We start from the raw sequence: 17,594 nt of genomic DNA, 5'->3' as shown, positions 1-17,594 counted from the left end.
CTGGTGACCCTGATGATCGGAAGTCTACTGCCGGTTATGTCTTCACTCTTGGTTCAGGACCTATTACATGGGCTTGTAAGAAACAGGCTGCCATTTCTCTTTCGTCAGCAGAAGCAGAGTATCGTGGTGCCGTGGAAGCTAGTAAGGAAGCCTTGTGGCTTCGTCAGATCCTATCAGAGTTTGGCTTTGAGCAGTAGCATCCAACCACACTTTGGTGTGATAATCAAAGTGCCATTCAGCTATGCAAAGATCCAGTCCAGCATCAGCGCAGCAAACACATTGAACTACACATGCACTTCATCAGAAAGCTCATTCATGACCATGTTCTTGAAGTGCAATATTGTCCAACAGATGATCAGGTTGCAGACATCTTCACAAAGGCTCTCACAGAGGCGAAGTTCACTAAACTTCGATATATGCTTGGAGTTCAGGAAGTTGTCACTAAGGGGGGATAGGCTCTAGTGCCTCCTTCCTTCTCCTATTGTGTCATATTTGTAAATCCTTCAATCCTATCCCAAGTTGTTCTTAAGGGGGGATGTTAGGATATTCCGACACATAGGATATAGTTAAGTTCAACTTGGTCTAGTGTAGAGTTAGGTAAAGTGTGTTTCTTTACCGTTGTACATTTTGTAACTTACAATTCGACGGTCACGATATGTAGTGATCTGACGGTTCATTCTCTCCTCGGTATTACCGACACTTGATCCGTGGCTTGACACCCGATTGGTCCATGAGTTCTATTTAAAGCGCATGGAGGGTCATTGTTCGGGTAATCCGTGCATGAGAGAAGCTTATGTAAATTTTGATTCTTTGATTAATAAATTGCCTGTAGTACCCACGTTGGGACAGGCCGTGGACTGTTTCCCTCTTTGAGGGTTTTAACCACGTCAAAAATACTGGTGTATTGATCTGTGATCTGGTTGTGAGCGGTGTCCTTTTGGTATTCTTTCTGAGGAACTTACCCTGTAAATTCCTACAATTCGAAGGCCCTTCTCTCCAATATGTCCAAGCCTTTGATGCCACAACATGGTCTTCTCTCCAGAGACCACTAGATTCTCTACTCCATTTTCAGGAACCATATAACTATTGCACCCATCAACAACAGTGCTACCTTGCAGCTTGTACAGAGTTCCAATCTGAACTCCCCGCATTAATATCAGTGCTCCTCGAACCATCTTGCAAGTATCTTTCTCGAACACCGTCTTTACACCTGTATCATCCAACTTGCTTACAGAAATCAGATTTCTGGCCAATGCAAGAATATGTAGAACACCCGAAAGTGTTCTAACTCTTCCACCTTGCAAATTCAACTTTACTTTTCCCCGACCAATGATTCTAGCCTTCCTATCATCTCCTAAGAAGACATCACCACCATCGTATTTCTCATACTTGCAGAACCACTCTCTATGGGGAGTGAAGTGAAAGGATGCACTTGAGTCAATCAACCATGCCTCATGATCTACATGTGTACTTGAAGAAGCCAAGTACACATCCCCACCTTCATCTGAGGTGGTTTTCGCCTCTGCAGAAGGAGCATCATCAGATCCATTTCCTTTATCAGGAGCTTTAGATTTACAATCCCTTCTTAAGTGCCCTTCCTTTCCGCATTTCCAGCACACCACCTTTGTAGGTTTTCCTGGACATTTAGATCTCCCTCTAGATTTAGATCTCCCACTCGATGACTTATTTTTGTTTCTGTTCTAGGACCGTCCTCGTACAGACAAGGCATCACCATTCTGGTTGTCCATATTTTTCCGTCTCATCTCCTCCATCAGCAAGGCTGAGAATATTTCATCAAACTGCAAAGCAGTTGCATTGCTACCTATTGCAATAACCAGAATATCCCACGAATCTGGTAGAGAACACAACAGATTGATGCACGTATCTTCATCTGAAATTTTAATATCAACAAATAACAACTGACTTACCACAGTATTAAACGCATTCAGATGCTCTGTCACCGAGTCTCCATCTTTCATCCTCGGGTTATACAGCTTTTTCCGCAGGAACAGTTTATTCACCAGAGACTTAGATTGGTACAAAGTCCCTAATTTGACCCACAAAGCCTTTGTCGTAGCTTCCCCTGATACATTCAGCAATACTGAATCTGAGACACACAATCGTATTGTGCTCTTTGCCTTCCGATCCAACTTCTTCCATTCTTCATCGGTCACTCCCGATGGTTTAGCACTCGGATCTACCGCGATCCACTGATCTTTATCCACCAACAGATCCTCCATCTTGAGTTTCCACAACTCAAAATTCTGACCATTGAACTTCTCAATCTCTATCTTTCCACTGCTCACCATCATCTTTCACCACCAGAATCGATCTCACAGATCTCCCACTGAACAGGGTCTACCATAGGCCCGAGCGAAACCTCTCAGCAACAAAGGCATCCCCTTGAAGCCAAAAAAGCTCTGATACCAAATGTAGGTTTTAACCCTGTACAGAAATTACCTGCATACGAATTCTTAAACAAAGAAAATAAACAATGCGAGAGCATAACCCATAAAAAACATATGCACAAAGATTTTTCCCTGGATCCCAAAACCGGGGTCCGGGACTACCAGCTTGATTTTTCATTATGTTCCCTTCAATGTTACAATACATATTTATACATGCCGAAGCATCCAATGCCATGGACCGAAAACCATCGCGTCCAATACCATGGACCAAAAACCATCGCGTCCAAAAAACATGTGCGAAAATCATGCACAAAACCATAGGTGGGTCCGCCCAACCTAACATATGGTCCAAAACCAAAATTTTCCGGGGCACTGCCCCGGACCCCATAAAGTGGGGTTACGGGTGCCCTTCAAACCCCCTATTAACTACGTGGAAAGAATATAACACAACCCAACAAAAATGACATTGTCTGCTTCTTCAAATTGATGACCCCATTCATGTTGATAGCCCAATCAATTCCCAGGAGCGTGGGGTATGGATTTCTATCATCAACAATCTCTACCACTTCAAAATCAAGTAGTGTACTCACACCTTCTATATCTATGGTCACTCCATGGAATCGCCTGATAGGGATAATCTTTTGTTGGTTTCCATCCTTAATTGAATCGGACACCACTGCAGCACAAGTCTCCCCATTCTTTCCCATGCCTGTTTAGGCGAAACATTCACATCTAATCCCAAATCCAAAATAACTTGGTCCATCTCATTCACAGTGTCCTTTAGGAGAATTTTCCTTACCAGCACACTTTTTTATCAATTCTTGTAGCCCTTTCACCACCTTTCTATCGCGCAATAATTTCATGCATGTCCCCAAGAAGGTGGTAAGCACAGAGGAGTAAACCATTGTAGACAGTTTGTCCTAACTTCCTAAGCTACAGGCCTCGACGCATCTTTTCTTTGCTTCCATGAACATTTCCTTCTCACACTGCAAATCAAATCCGACCTCCTTTTTTGAGGCCTTGTGGACCCACCCACTTTCTTTAGGTTGTTTCCCTTTATCATCCCTGGTTCTACAACACCACGTGAATCTATTGAACTCCAAAAGAAGCATCCTGAATAGGTGTTTCATGCAATCTTATCACAATATCCAGAGGTTCTCTAGAGTTCCTATATTTTTTTGCGACAAAAAAACCCTTAGGTGGGGCAGGAGTGAGGCTAAAAACCATTCATGGTGCTGATTATTTGTGAGATTCATATTAGCTTTGCAGATTACACACTTCAGTATTTGATCTAAATCCCCTGAGTTGTAGAATGAGTCTTCTACTTCGACAAGGCACAAATATTCATAATTTTGTTTAGCTTCAAAATTTGACACAATTAAAATCAACAATCTTATTTAATGTTTTAATTCCAATATTTAGTTTAAGTTGACTAAGAAAAAATGTTGCATAGCTGATATTGTAGAATTAATTATGGCTCAAAGGTTTCTTAAACAGAAAAAAAAGAAGCATATTATGAAGACATGTAGGGAATACTGAGAGTAAACAAAGAGTAATTTTGTATTCAAACATGAGTGTGGCTTGGTAAGAAGAAGCAATGTTTGTGGGAAGCTTTAAGTATTTCGAGGTTTGAAAAATTCTACAGAAGCCAAGACAGACAATGACCTAAGATATGGAGTGAAGCTTAAAATTTTGTTATGATGAATTGTTTATCATGGACGTACGAACAAACTGAATTGCACATCCCCTCATACTGAGTTGTAGAATGAGTCTTCTGCTTCAACAAGGCACAAATATTCATAATTTTGTTTAGCTTCAAAATTTGACACAATTAAAATCAACAATCTTATTTAATGTTTTAATTCCAATATTTAATAAATACCTTTTAATATATATATATATATATATATATATATATATATATATATATATATATAGATATATATATGTATGTATATATCTTGAACTTTCTTAAAAAATATTAAGATATCTATATTTTAACAATGTAGCTTCATCTCCCAAAATATCAAAGAGAAAAAGTGCACAATATATTATTTTTGTTATTATTGTTATTAGCATTTTTAAAATATTACATATCAAAAGCCATATTAAACATTTGAAGGTATTACAAATATCCTTCATAACTTGATTTAGAAAGAAGTTATTCATAGAATAAAAAGGAAGATGCTCTCTCTCATATAATCTTTTACTAAACATAATATTAACATGCATATTTCAACTTCATATTATGTCCATAATAAGTACTGAAGGAATTGCATATCTCGTAGCACTAAAAGGTAAATTAATTTTTGTACTTTCAATTAAATTATAAAGTTGATGTAAATTAAGATGAAAAATGACATATTTAATTTATGTCTCACATTGATTTGTTTTGTTATTACTATTTTTTTACTTGTTAATGTAAATATTATTTTATTATTTTTGAAGGTAACATTACATGAAATCTCCCTCACAATAGGTTGTAGAGTGTCTCTTGGCCCAATAATATGGTATAGATGTTGTAGTCTCTTGTTTAAAATTTTGACAAAGTAAAGATAAAATAAAACATAAAATTAATAATAATTAAATGAGGATAGATCCATCTTAACTCCATATCTACCGCTTGGGATCAAGCCATTTTTTCACCTTAAAAAATGTTTGCATCTCAAAAGACTTGACCCTTACTGGTGTTTGGTAAATATGGAGTTAACAGATGTCTAAGTTGTTCTAAAATAAATTAAGCTCTCTAACAAATTAAGGAAGATATGTGATGGTATGTTATGTAAGCATTTTGACTAGGTCAAATAACATGACAATAAAATAAAAATAAAATACATCATATCTTCTAAGGTGCAAATATTTATCTTGTCTTGTTATATTATATAAACATTTTATTATGTCAAATAAACTAAAAATAATACAATGAATAATTCAAAATAATACGATCAATAATTATATTATTGATATAAATAAAAATAAACCTACCTTCATATTTTTACTTGGTCAAAAATAAAATAAAGAAAATTAAAAATAACATAAGTTAAAACAAAATGAATTTAAATTAAAATAATAAGGTAAACTTGATTTGGTGAGTTACATGTGGTTTTTGAGCTACAAGTTGATGACAACGACAACCCATGGTATTGACCCATGGTCTTCATGTGGAATATAGTCTATTTAAAAGAGGAAATTAAACCAATATACATCGAGCTCCAGGTTTATGAGTACCCATGATATTGACCCCTAGTATTCATGTGGAATATAGTCTATCTAAAAGAGGAAATTAAACCAAAATAGATCGAGCTCCAAGTTTATGAGAACCTATGGTATTGACCAATGGCATTAGTTTATTTAAAGGAGGAAATTAAACCAACATATATGGATCTTAACTCCACATCTACCAAGCGTGTAGAGGGATCAAATCTATTTTCACTTCAAAATAAGTTTAAATATCAAGAGATTTGATACCTCTGGTAGCTTGGTAGATATGGAGTTAACATGGGTCTATGTTTGTCACACATAAAAAAATTATATCCACAATCCACAATGAAATAGATGCAAAAATTCTCGAAATGGTAGAAGACTCTATCTCGGCATCACACCGAGGACAAGATAACAAATGAGGAAGAAAGAGGAAGCTCTCTACAGATTTAGTGTTCATCCCTGCATGCAGAGAAGAAAATATACGTTTTGTAGAAAACCTTCCCATGTAACTTTTGATTTAGGAGTTTGATTGTTTATATCCGAATCTCCGACCCAACAAAAAAATTCATGTAGGCAAATCAGATCAAACTGTAATTTTCCAGAAAGATGGTGAAACCATTTATCTTCTTGCTGATATATTGCATAACCTTGTTCTAAGACTTCAGAAAACTAAATTGGTAACCTCTCGGTCCACATCCCATGACTGGGATGTAGTTTATGATTCCAAATATTTCCAGCGTAGGCATGACCTAATAGAACAGTGCATTGTAGTGAACAACCATAACTTAGATATATGGGGTTTCAATGTTATTTCTAGGCATTGGTTTCTGATGAAGGTTCGTTGTGATTGGAACACCTTGGGCATGAAGACTCTAGGTGTCAAAGCAAGTTGAAATGGCTTATTTTTGGTGGCCAGATCTCACTTAACCTTATTTGTTGTCAACCCTCTTACTAGTGAGTGCAAAAGTTTGCTAACGCTTTTCCCACAGTACACTCGCAAAAGTATTCAATTTTAGAAATCTCTGACTGTTCATGGAACAATGGAGATGACAGCTGCTGAAGAAGCAACATGAAGTTATAGAGTTTTTCTGTTGTGTAATTGTGAAGATAATTGCAATAGTTTTGTGCACCTTGCTAGATACGACTCCACAATAAAAAGTTGGAGGGTTCAAAAAATTTGGGTCATGGGATATTATAGCCCATTATCCTCAGAAAATTTTCCAGGCCCTCTGCAGAGTTATCTTGTAGATAATGGTGTTATTATTTGTTTCTCTACAGCCACCCTAGTGTGCCAAGGTGGGCATAGCAGGCTAGCCATAGGAACTCAGATCCAAAATTTTTATCGGGAAGGTCACATTAATGTTACATTTCCCACCATGGTGCCCTGTAATCTAGGTCAGCGTGTTTTGATTGGGATATTGAAGGGAAAAAACAATGTTGGAGGTGTATATGGGAGGCTTCCTATAGTCCCCCATTATGATCTGGGTATATGGAACTATGATGGGTTCACACAACAATCGAATCTGGTGAGGGTCATCACGGTTGAATTTATGCAAACCATGATTGAATCTTTAGAGGGTACTGATTTTCTTGCAGTAGGAGATGGTTTAGACAACATTTGGCTAATGCTGAAGGGTAGTAAGTATATGTTGCAATATACAATAAGCACTGGCATCCTGCAACTGCAGCCCAGTTGTCTAGGAGGCAGATACATGGATGCCAACATTAATTGTAGGGCTGTTTTTGGAGATCTCAGATTTAATGCAGCAATTTGATCGATCCTTGTTTGGCTTATTTACATTTATAAAGGAGGTTGATTAGTGGAATCATTATGCATTTCGTAAATGATGTTTTGAGCTGATGGGGATTGACTTTACACTTTTATAACTTTTATTGCTCATCAGGCTTGATGTTGAGCTGATGGGGATTGTTTTTTATATTTTTATAACTTTTATTGTTGATTAGGCTCTCCATTGGAAAAAAAAAAACGTATTGCTTTTTTTATAACACTGTCTAAAACTTTTATATATTATTTGGTTTTATAATTATGAATTTTTAATGGGGTTTACATTAAATTTTTAGTATAAATAGTTTTTTTTTTATTTGACATGTATTATAAGTAGGTTTTGAATATTTGCATTATGAGGCCGTTTATAATCCAGTATGAGGAAATCTTCAGGTGTAATGTAAGTATGTCAACATTTTTTAAATGCTTAGAGCTTGGGCTATGTTGACGAGTAATGTAAGTATACTTTCTAAAATTTCTATATATTATTTAGCTTTATAATTTTGAAATTTTAATGTGGTTCACATTAAATTTGTGGTATAATAGGTTTCTTTTATTTGATTTGGGTTATAAGTAGTTTTTGAATATTTCCACTATGAGGCCATCTATAATTCAGTATGGGAAGATGTTGAGGTGTGATGTAAGTATGTCACATCTTTTAAATGTTGAGAGTTTGGGCTAGGTTGAGAAGTAATGTTAGTATGTCAACATTTTTATTGTTGGCCCAATAACATAATAAAAGTACTCAATAAACCAAATATATATAATTTTCCAAATAATCTTATATATTTAAATAGGCTGGAATTAGTATGATTCATAGTTCCTTCATCTACAAATCTAGGATGTATTGTCTATATAAGGCTTAGGTAAAGAGTCAATGAGCACCATATTTGAGCTCTTTATATCTTGTAATTGAGGGTTATTCTTAGTCACCAGCCCCAAGGAAAAAGTGTGAGATTTTGGCATATATTTAGCTCCCTATTGGTTCTTCTATGATTTATGTGTATAAGTTAGCCTTTCTAGCATTTTTGTGGTATTGTTGAGAATAGATAATTAATAAAAGTTTCGAAAATTTGTTCATGGTTTTTCCAAGGGTTTATAGCTAAATTGTTGAAGCAAACTAGTGAATGACAAACTTCATTGGCCATTTCATCCTGGAAAATGCATTATGTTGTCTTTCTCATATCATGTTGTTACTATTCATATTTCCTCAGCTAAGCTCGTTAATTATGGACAATTCTACAAAATATAAATAAAATTAATTAGATGTTAATGATTTTTAAAATAAGTATATTATAATAAACTATTTTAAATTAAATATAAATATTTTAAATTAATAGATATTAATACCGTATCTAGATCATCTTAGTTCCTAAGTGCAGAGAGGGATCAAATCTCTAGAGGTGCAAATCCTTCCTCAAAATTTTGCACTCAAAAAAGAGGTTTGCACCTTGGAAGATTTGATCCATCTCCTACTTGATAGATCCATAGTTAAGATTGATCTAGCCTTGTTATAAGCATGAACATTAATATTAAATGGAGCTTAAGGGGTTGTAAAAATTATCTTCTTTCTATTGCATTTTAATTATTATAATAAATGTTCATAAATATAATCAAATGTATATAGAGGAATGCTAACATACAAAACCAAATATGTAATTTCTTGTTATAGTTTCATTGCTATGTTTAAATTCTAACATTTTAATTTATTATAGGAAAAAATAATTATCAAAATTCCTCTTCTTTTAATTAGTTTAAAATTCTCTTTTGACATTAGAGTTTTCTAATGATACAAATTTCATTGAAATTTGAGCTTTAGATGCAATGTTATGGCACATAAGTTTAGTTATCTTATGATATTTTAGCATTACTAACATATGGTTGACAAGTGGTAATCTAATATCCATGTATCACCACCATATTAAGCCATGCCATCTAAGACATGGCTTAAATGTCACAGTTCATGCGCTCATGTGTTGCCACTACATCCCATAATCTGCACACGACAAGGAGTCAACCATCCAATCACTTCTAGATCAAAGAAAATCCTAAAAGTGTTAGGAACTAGCCATGAGCAAGACAAGCAAGCAAATTAGTGGAAAAGGCTTAGTGCCTACATGCTTTATTGTATTATTGATCACAACATGTGAATTTATAATACATCAATTGACCTTGTAGATCTTCTATATCTAGATGTAGACACAATATGTGAATTTATAAAACATCAATTGACCTTCTATGCCTTCTATGTCTAGATCTAGATCACACCATCAGTGGACCATTATGTAACCTCATCAAGGTAAGAATAACAATTCTATTCTTGAACTTTGTGATTAACTAGCCACTTTGAGTCTAGCATTCCCCTCAATCACAAGTTTGAATAATTGTACCAATAACCTTTGTTATCTTCAATATGAAACGTATTGAACTAGGTTTTGGTGAAGATATGTCCCACAAACTCTCAAGATATGAATCTCTATAATTGATCACGTACTATATCTAAACATTTCCCTTGAATAATTGAAATGATTTTATGTAAAGGAGACTAATTTCTCAATGGGAATCCTTAATTGTTGACTGAATGTTGATAATACATTGAAAGTTTAAGCTTTACATATGATGTTCACCCTTATTAGTGCAAGGTGAGAAGTTTTAATAGTTCCTTATGGAAAGGATCTAAACTAGGGTATTGGATTATTTAGATGGTGTTTTTAATATTTAACCACTAACCGTCATCCATGGAAAGTGGCGGTTTATGGTTTATCAATAATATATCTTCTCTGAATAATGCAACCGTTTATTGATTACCACTAGCCAATCTTCTTTGAATAATGTGGTGTTTCTTTTCATGACCACTAACTAGATTACATTGATTTTGATAAAGTGGTGGTTTATGGGTTACCACAAACCATCTTCAATTCATCAATATACTCCCCCCTTGAAGGTGTAGGAGAGTTATGCTTGTCCCCCCCCCCTTAAAGTGTGGAGAGCACATTTTTTTTGCAATCATTAGTTGAAATTTTTTCTCTTTGTTCATTTTTTTAGACTACCTCTATGTTGACTAGGTAGTAAGACTTATGTAATTTGTTCACTTCTTGATTCCATCTCTAGGAATTTATATATCCATAATTTAATTTCCTTTTAGCTTTTTCCTACTTTCGACATCTTTCTGATAAATGATTTGTCTTCTGAGTAAACCGTTTCAAAATTTTTAGCTCAACACATAAATTCACTCCTTCCCAAGCTCATATCTAAAAATAAGGGGGCTTTATGGGCTAGAGATATATATTCGATAATATACTCTTGGTTCAAGAATTTGTCCATTCCAAAAATTAAAGAAATAATAAAGGAATGCTCATAAAACTTGACATGGAAAATTCATTTGATTGAGTCAATAAGGATTTTTTGTTGAAGGTTCTCTCTTCATTTGGATTTTATAGAAAATTCATAAAATGGGTGGAGGTTTTCATCTATTAGCCTTGTATATCTCTCTTGGTGAATGGTCACTCTTTTGGATTTTCCAAAGCCACTAGAAGCATGTGCCAAGGGTGTTCTTTTCGCCTTTCCTCTATATTTTGATGGTTGACTACTTAAGAGGGGTCCTTGAACATGAGAGAATAAATGGAAGCTTACAAGGGGTAAGGTACATCTCAAGCAAGAATTGCATATATCACTCTCAATTTGTAGATGACAAGCGCTATTTTTTTTAGGGTTGGTTCAAAAATAATTGTTTTGCATTTTAAGTCTATCTTGGACCAGTTTAGTTTATTCTTGCCTCTAGTGGCCTTGTTAATCATAAAAAATTGCAGATCTATAATTCTTGGAATATTACTCCCCATCTACAAAGATAGTTGGGTGTCTATATTGGATTCCATCCCATAGATTCCTGAAAGAGTTTCCATATCTGTGGGTCCTAATCTATATAAATACCCACACTTCCCTTGCATGGCCTAGAGTTATAGAAAAATTTAGAGCTAAGTTACAGCAATGGGAATTATTTACTTGGTCCTTGCGAGAGAGCACATTCTCATCAAGAAAATATCATCTTCTCTTACAGTATAATTTTATGGCCCTTCTTTCTCCTTCACGAATCTTATGTGAAATGGCCAAAATTATTAGGAATTTCTTATGTAAAGGTGGAAAACAAAGTAACAAAAACTACCACTTGGTCAAATGGATAGTGGTTAAATCTCCAAACACTCATGGGGGTAGGGGATTCATGACCCAACCATAATGAATGTTGCCTTGGGGAAAATCTTGTCTCACGATATATTTCAAGAAACAATGCCTCTTGGAAAGAAGTATTTCTCTGAGGGATGATACTATAATATTTTAGCTCCTTCCACTCCAAAGGGTTGATTTTTCATTTGGAAACTCTTTTCTCCATCCATTTATTTGATGAAAGAACATCTATCAAGGTCTCTTTGTAATGTACAACAAATCAGTATTTAGACAAATTCTTTTATCTATCAGCAGCAAAAGAATAGCTTTGTTGAATTAGGGAGCCTTAACCCAGGTTCAAACTGAGTTGCACTAAAATAATCCCTACTCTACTAGCGCTTTTAGCATCAATCTATGGTGCACGGTCCAAAGTCTCACCGGAAGCAGTATGGGGGGATGCTGGAACCAAGTTTCTGCACCTAGGAGACGAGTGTGATGTCCTTTTGTGATATAGATCTTCCTTCACGTAGATCTGTAGACCGTTATGGCCTATTGTTGTAACTTCCCCTAGTTGACTGCTATGCCTCCGCGAAGGTCTATGATAGGCTTTTGCAGACCCTAAACAGGTCAATTAGCTACTTACACACACCATAGTTTACCCTTAGATTAGTAATTACTCATAATTACCCAAGTGTTCGATAACTTTAACAGAAAGTGCTATGATCTTCTCGTAACCACTTAACATTAATTGCATTCAGATAACAATACAAATCAAGTAAAGTCACACACAAATACATCATTATTTCACAAAACCATCATTTAGCACAACATATAGCACATTCATACAAAACAAAAGTAAAGAGGCTAAACACAGGAATTTCTGTAACAATCTTCTTTATTGATACTCAACAAAGGTTTACAGACTCAAAACTTCACTGCGCACTTAGCTGCAGGTGTCTGTGAACTCAGCTACAAACACTACTCTAGGCCTCTGTGCACTTAGCTATATAGCCTCTCGTCTTACTCTTCTACGTTAACTCTATAGACTCCTTTCCTCGTAACCATAGACAAACTTGAATTACTTTGCTTAGACTCTCTAAGAGACACCTATTTATATAATCCCATGGTCCATGGACCATGAGTAGATCTTCAAAAACCAGCTCAAGTTTACATAAAGGACGGTAAAAACCATTTTTGACTCTTAAATAGCTCTGTGACCACAATTTGCAGAGACTTTACATCTTTTTACACCAAACTTGGGCTTTTGCCCCAAAACTGGCCCAAGGGACCCCATCCCAACAAGCCCCCAACACAAGGGTCGTGACTCACCCTCGAGTCACTTGGTTGGCGTGGTGATCTTGCTGCAAAGATCCCACAACTCTACCTTCACAAATGCAACTTTAGCCGCGCTCTATGTGGCTACCTGCTTTACTTTCTCTACTAACTTCTCTATGGGAGTTCCCTCACAGACTCACTTGATCTTCTGTTGTGTAGTTTGTAAGCTCGCTAAATTTTCCTGTATGTTGGCCAAGACTAGGTAGGCTTCATCCAACCAAGGCCCCAACCTGGTATTAAGGACTACCTCTTTCTTCTGCATTGCTTCCACTTGTTTAAGGAGTTTCTTATCATCCTATAGCTTGGCGAGGTGTTGTGTTGTAGCAATGGAGCACGTCGTTGCCCTTACTTTGTCATACTACTACTACAACTCATAGATCTCTGTACTTAATACATATAAGGTGGGATCTTCCTGCAGGGTCATCACTACTTCCATGGTCTGCTCAAACAATATTGTGCAGTCCACAACTGCGGTATCCACAGTAGCTATTCCATTCTTAACAGCAGCTTCGCATTGTTCTCTAACTTCCGGCAGAGTGGAAGGCTGTGACTTGAGTTCTAGCTCTGTGATTTTCATGTTCAGTGCCAAATGAACTACGGCCACCTCTGCCTTACCATCATAGACACCCAAAGCAAGTTTATTAATCTTGGCCTCAGGCGGTGCCTCCTTAGGTATGTGCAACTCTAACATTGTCCTACATGCCTCTGCCACCGTGGAAACTAGCTAGGTACTCTGTGCTTGGATTGTTTCCTCTGCCTTCAGGGCCTCCGTCTTCTCAGTGAACATTTTCTCAATGTTCATCTGATATTCACTTATTAGGCTGACAACGCGCTACTCTCGCGCTCTTAACTCCGTTGTCACACCTGTCTGTAGTGTGTGAAGATATTCATTGGGGAGTGCTACGAGGTTGAGGCTGATGTTATTCGAAGTACACACGATGACCTTTTCATCGATCGATTTCATACCCAAAGACCCTTCTAGTAATTTGACTTCCTGGAGATCCATTGACCGGACCATATTTGCAACCTGACTAGTCCCTAGTGCCAGGCTCATCTGTGTGGCACTCACCTACCCTGTGCCCACCTAAATCCTAGTGGTCTGGATCTGTAGTTCATGTAGATCATTCTAAATAGTTCCTAGTGACTACAAGTGTTGTTGTTAGAACTACGTCAATAGTTTAGTAGTGGTGTCCTGCACCCTATCCCCGATGTCATCGAGATTTGATTCTGTGAGAATAATGGGATCGAGCGATGGCTTGGTCGCTTTTGATTTCTTCCGTGGCTCCTCCTTATGTTGTTCCCTATACCTCTTCACCTAGAATGGAGTGCTCTGTCCTTCATCACCGGCACTACCCTTCTCTCACTACTCTTCTTCCTCGGTCTAGGGCGAAATGGATTTACAGCTTCACTTAGAGTCACATTGTTCCTATTCAGCGTGCTGCTTTGCAGTTCACTCCTTTTTTAGTCAGGCCTTCTCCTTTCCCTATTTCCCTCACTACACGGCCAACTTCTCGATTACCTACTTCACTACCTCCTTCTTTTTATTCTCTGTGGAAATTCCTGTGCCTTTGCTAGTACCAGCAGCCAAATCAATCAGAGAGTGCCAATCTTCTAGCAAGTGCTTGATAACTTCCGGAATAGCATCATCCATGGCCAGATATGGTAGATCAAACCACTTCTGTTGTGGATCCTACCACGCCCTAATATACACGTGGTGGAAGTCTGTATTGAACTCTGTGTACTCTAAAAGCTCCTCATACATAGTTGAGGACCACCGTGGGCGCTAGTTGATGGTCATGCGAATGCTCGCCTCCATAAAAACCCATAAAAAAATTTGTCCCAGTGACTCATGTGGGGTCCTTCATGGCCCAAATGGAGGCAAACTGTGCAGCCTCTGACAATCCTTTCTCCAAGGGAGGAAAGTGACTGTCCTCCAGCAACTCCCAAGCAACTAGCAAAATGGAGAGCAGAAACCACGTATAGTGGAAGGTCTTTCTGTCATCTTGACATAGTGCTGTGAATTAATTGTTGGGTATCCTCGGGTAAAGTATCAAACATAGAGCTTGCAACCAAATCTACGAAAAACTGAGGATTCATAAGCAACGGACATAACAACTCAAAAATTCTAAGGATGCAAAGTGTTCTCTACTGGAGGAAAAAATGTGAGGTTTTGGCGTATATTTTTCTCCCTATTTGTTCCTCTATGATTTATGTGTATAATTTGGTATTTCTAGGGTTTTTTTGATATTGTTGAGAATAGATCGCTAATAAAAGTTTTCAAAATTTGTTCATGGCTTTTCTAAGGGTTTATAGTGAAATTTTTGAAGCAAACTAGTGAATGACAAACTTCAGTGGCCAATTCATCCTGGAAAATGCATTATGCTGCCTTTCTCATATCATGTTGTTACTATTCATATTGCCTCATGTAGCATCCAAGCTCGTTAATTATGGAAAATTCTACAAAATATAAATAATATTAATTATATGTTAATGATTTTTAAAATAAGTATATTATAAAGAGTCAACCATCCAATCACTTCTAGATCAAAGAATATCCTAACAGTGTTAGGAATTAGCCATGAGAAAGACAAGCCTGTTTAACTAATTTCCCAATTCTCCCTTCTTTACTTATTAATTTCGCTTTTCCCCTAATTTTGGCCTTTACCCTTTGGTGTGACACATTCCCCTAGAAATTACCCTTCAAAAATCATCCCCCCTTCCCAAAACCGTTTTCCCTAGTGTGAAACCCATTCCCCATTACAAATAACACTTTCCCCCATTATTAATTTCCCTTTTCCCCTTGAAAACCCACAAAACCCTCTTATCCTAATTTTTTATCCCCCCCCTCTATCTAATTAACTTCCCTGCTTCATATTTCCCTGATACCCTTTTTTCACCCACCAACCCTTGGTGCAATTAAAAAACCCCCACCACATAACCCATGGTCCCACCTTATTAGCCTACTACTTATATTAAAAAACCCAACATCATACATTACATAATTACAATTAACTATAATTAAATTCTGGGCCCTGCAAATCCCTTTCCTGATTCCCTCCGTGAAACTCAACTGCTCGATATCCCTCTGATCTCTTGCCCCTAGATCTGACAGTGTATAGCCATATCGCACGGATTCCTCGTCCGACCGATAACAACCCAAGAGCATGCGAGATTCATGGTTTTTCTTCAGTACTGTTCTGCTACATGGTGGCACCAGTCTAGATGACGTGCTCACAAAAAATACTTCCCACCCTCCAAAAGCAGTGCGATGGCCTAGAAAATCACCTCCCCACCCAAACCGGAAACTTCCCACTGTTCATTTATAATTTCTGCCCAAAAATTTGACCGTTACCTATTAAAAGGCCGAAAAAGTCCCAATTTGCTATTTTTTTGCATTTTCACTATAAACTATTCCTTAGCCATTTGCGACACCCTAAAACCTCTACTACCAATTTGACCATCTTCTACTGCTTGAAGAAGCTACAGATACCCAATTGAAGCAACCTGTTGACAGTTGAAGCCATAGTTCCCTCTGCTTTGACCACTGAACCCAGTCTACATGTCAGCCCATCAATTTTTAGGTAATCTTGTAAAAACTAGAATGGCCCTGTGAATTTGAAAATACATAGTTAAAATTGAATGGTTAATTAATTGAAACTAATTAAGAAACATGCATGAATTAAGGAGGAATTTAAAACCACTACAAGACTAATTCATATATGTAAACCCAATTATTGCTTCCAAAACCTCTCTAGATGTGAGACCTCTACAAAACCCTGACTTGGGACATCTATCACCTTGCATTAGCAGGCAGAGATTTCCAAATAAAAGATAGTGCTTCCCTTGCCTACCTTCTAAAGCTCCACTGCTAGAGCAAGAACAAATTTTTAAATCAGAACAATGACATTCACCTTTGGGAGTCTAATTTTCCCAAGTATTTGTTTCCAGAAGTACACCCATTCCCAAAAATCATCCACTTCTGTCATGCTTGCCACATTCCAAGCCAAAGCGCTATTGTCACCCCTCACCATCAAGTACTATTTACCATCACTGTAGAATCCATTAACCAGATGTTGCAGGTCCAACAAAGCCCAAATGAGACCCCACTTTCTATTGGAGACTTGGTGAACCTCTATACGAAGTTAGACCTTCCCAGAATAGCCCAAATTTTCCAAACTTACATCATAGAGGAGTGTCGTACTCCTATAGAAAGTCCTCAATATGCTGCCACCATTTTTCTGAGAGAGGCAGAAAAATCATAACCATGCTCTCTTGCATTCTAGGATACGGTTAATTTTAGATATGTTTTATGCTAGAGCAATTTATTTCAATTTCTTTTCTAGATTAGTAATCACATCATCATAAACTAAACTACAGATAGGACATAAATATAAATCGCAGAAGACAAGCCAAGGCAAGATGACACAAGATGTGGCGCCAACTAGGGACAAACCCCAATGTGGGGAAACCCTTGATCAATTCTTCATTTATGTTCTTCAAAGTTCAGAAGAGAACGAGAGAGAGAGAGATAGTACATTTACAATAGAAGTCAACATTTTGACTTTATGATATCTACATGAGATCAATTGAGGACATATTTCTTCAACTGATTCTCCAAGGTGACTACTTCACCTATCATGGTGTTGTAACTTGTACTCATGTTTCACTCGTCATTGTGCTACACCTAGTCATGGAGTTGC

The sequence above is a fragment of the Pinus tabuliformis genome, chromosome 9, assembly GCF_031772625.1.
Source record: "Pinus tabuliformis cultivar Carrire ecotype Pingquan chromosome 9, CPIR1, whole genome shotgun sequence".
NCBI lineage: Eukaryota > Viridiplantae > Streptophyta > Pinopsida > Pinales > Pinaceae > Pinus > Pinus tabuliformis.
Note: the sequence above shows the minus strand (reverse complement) of the source record.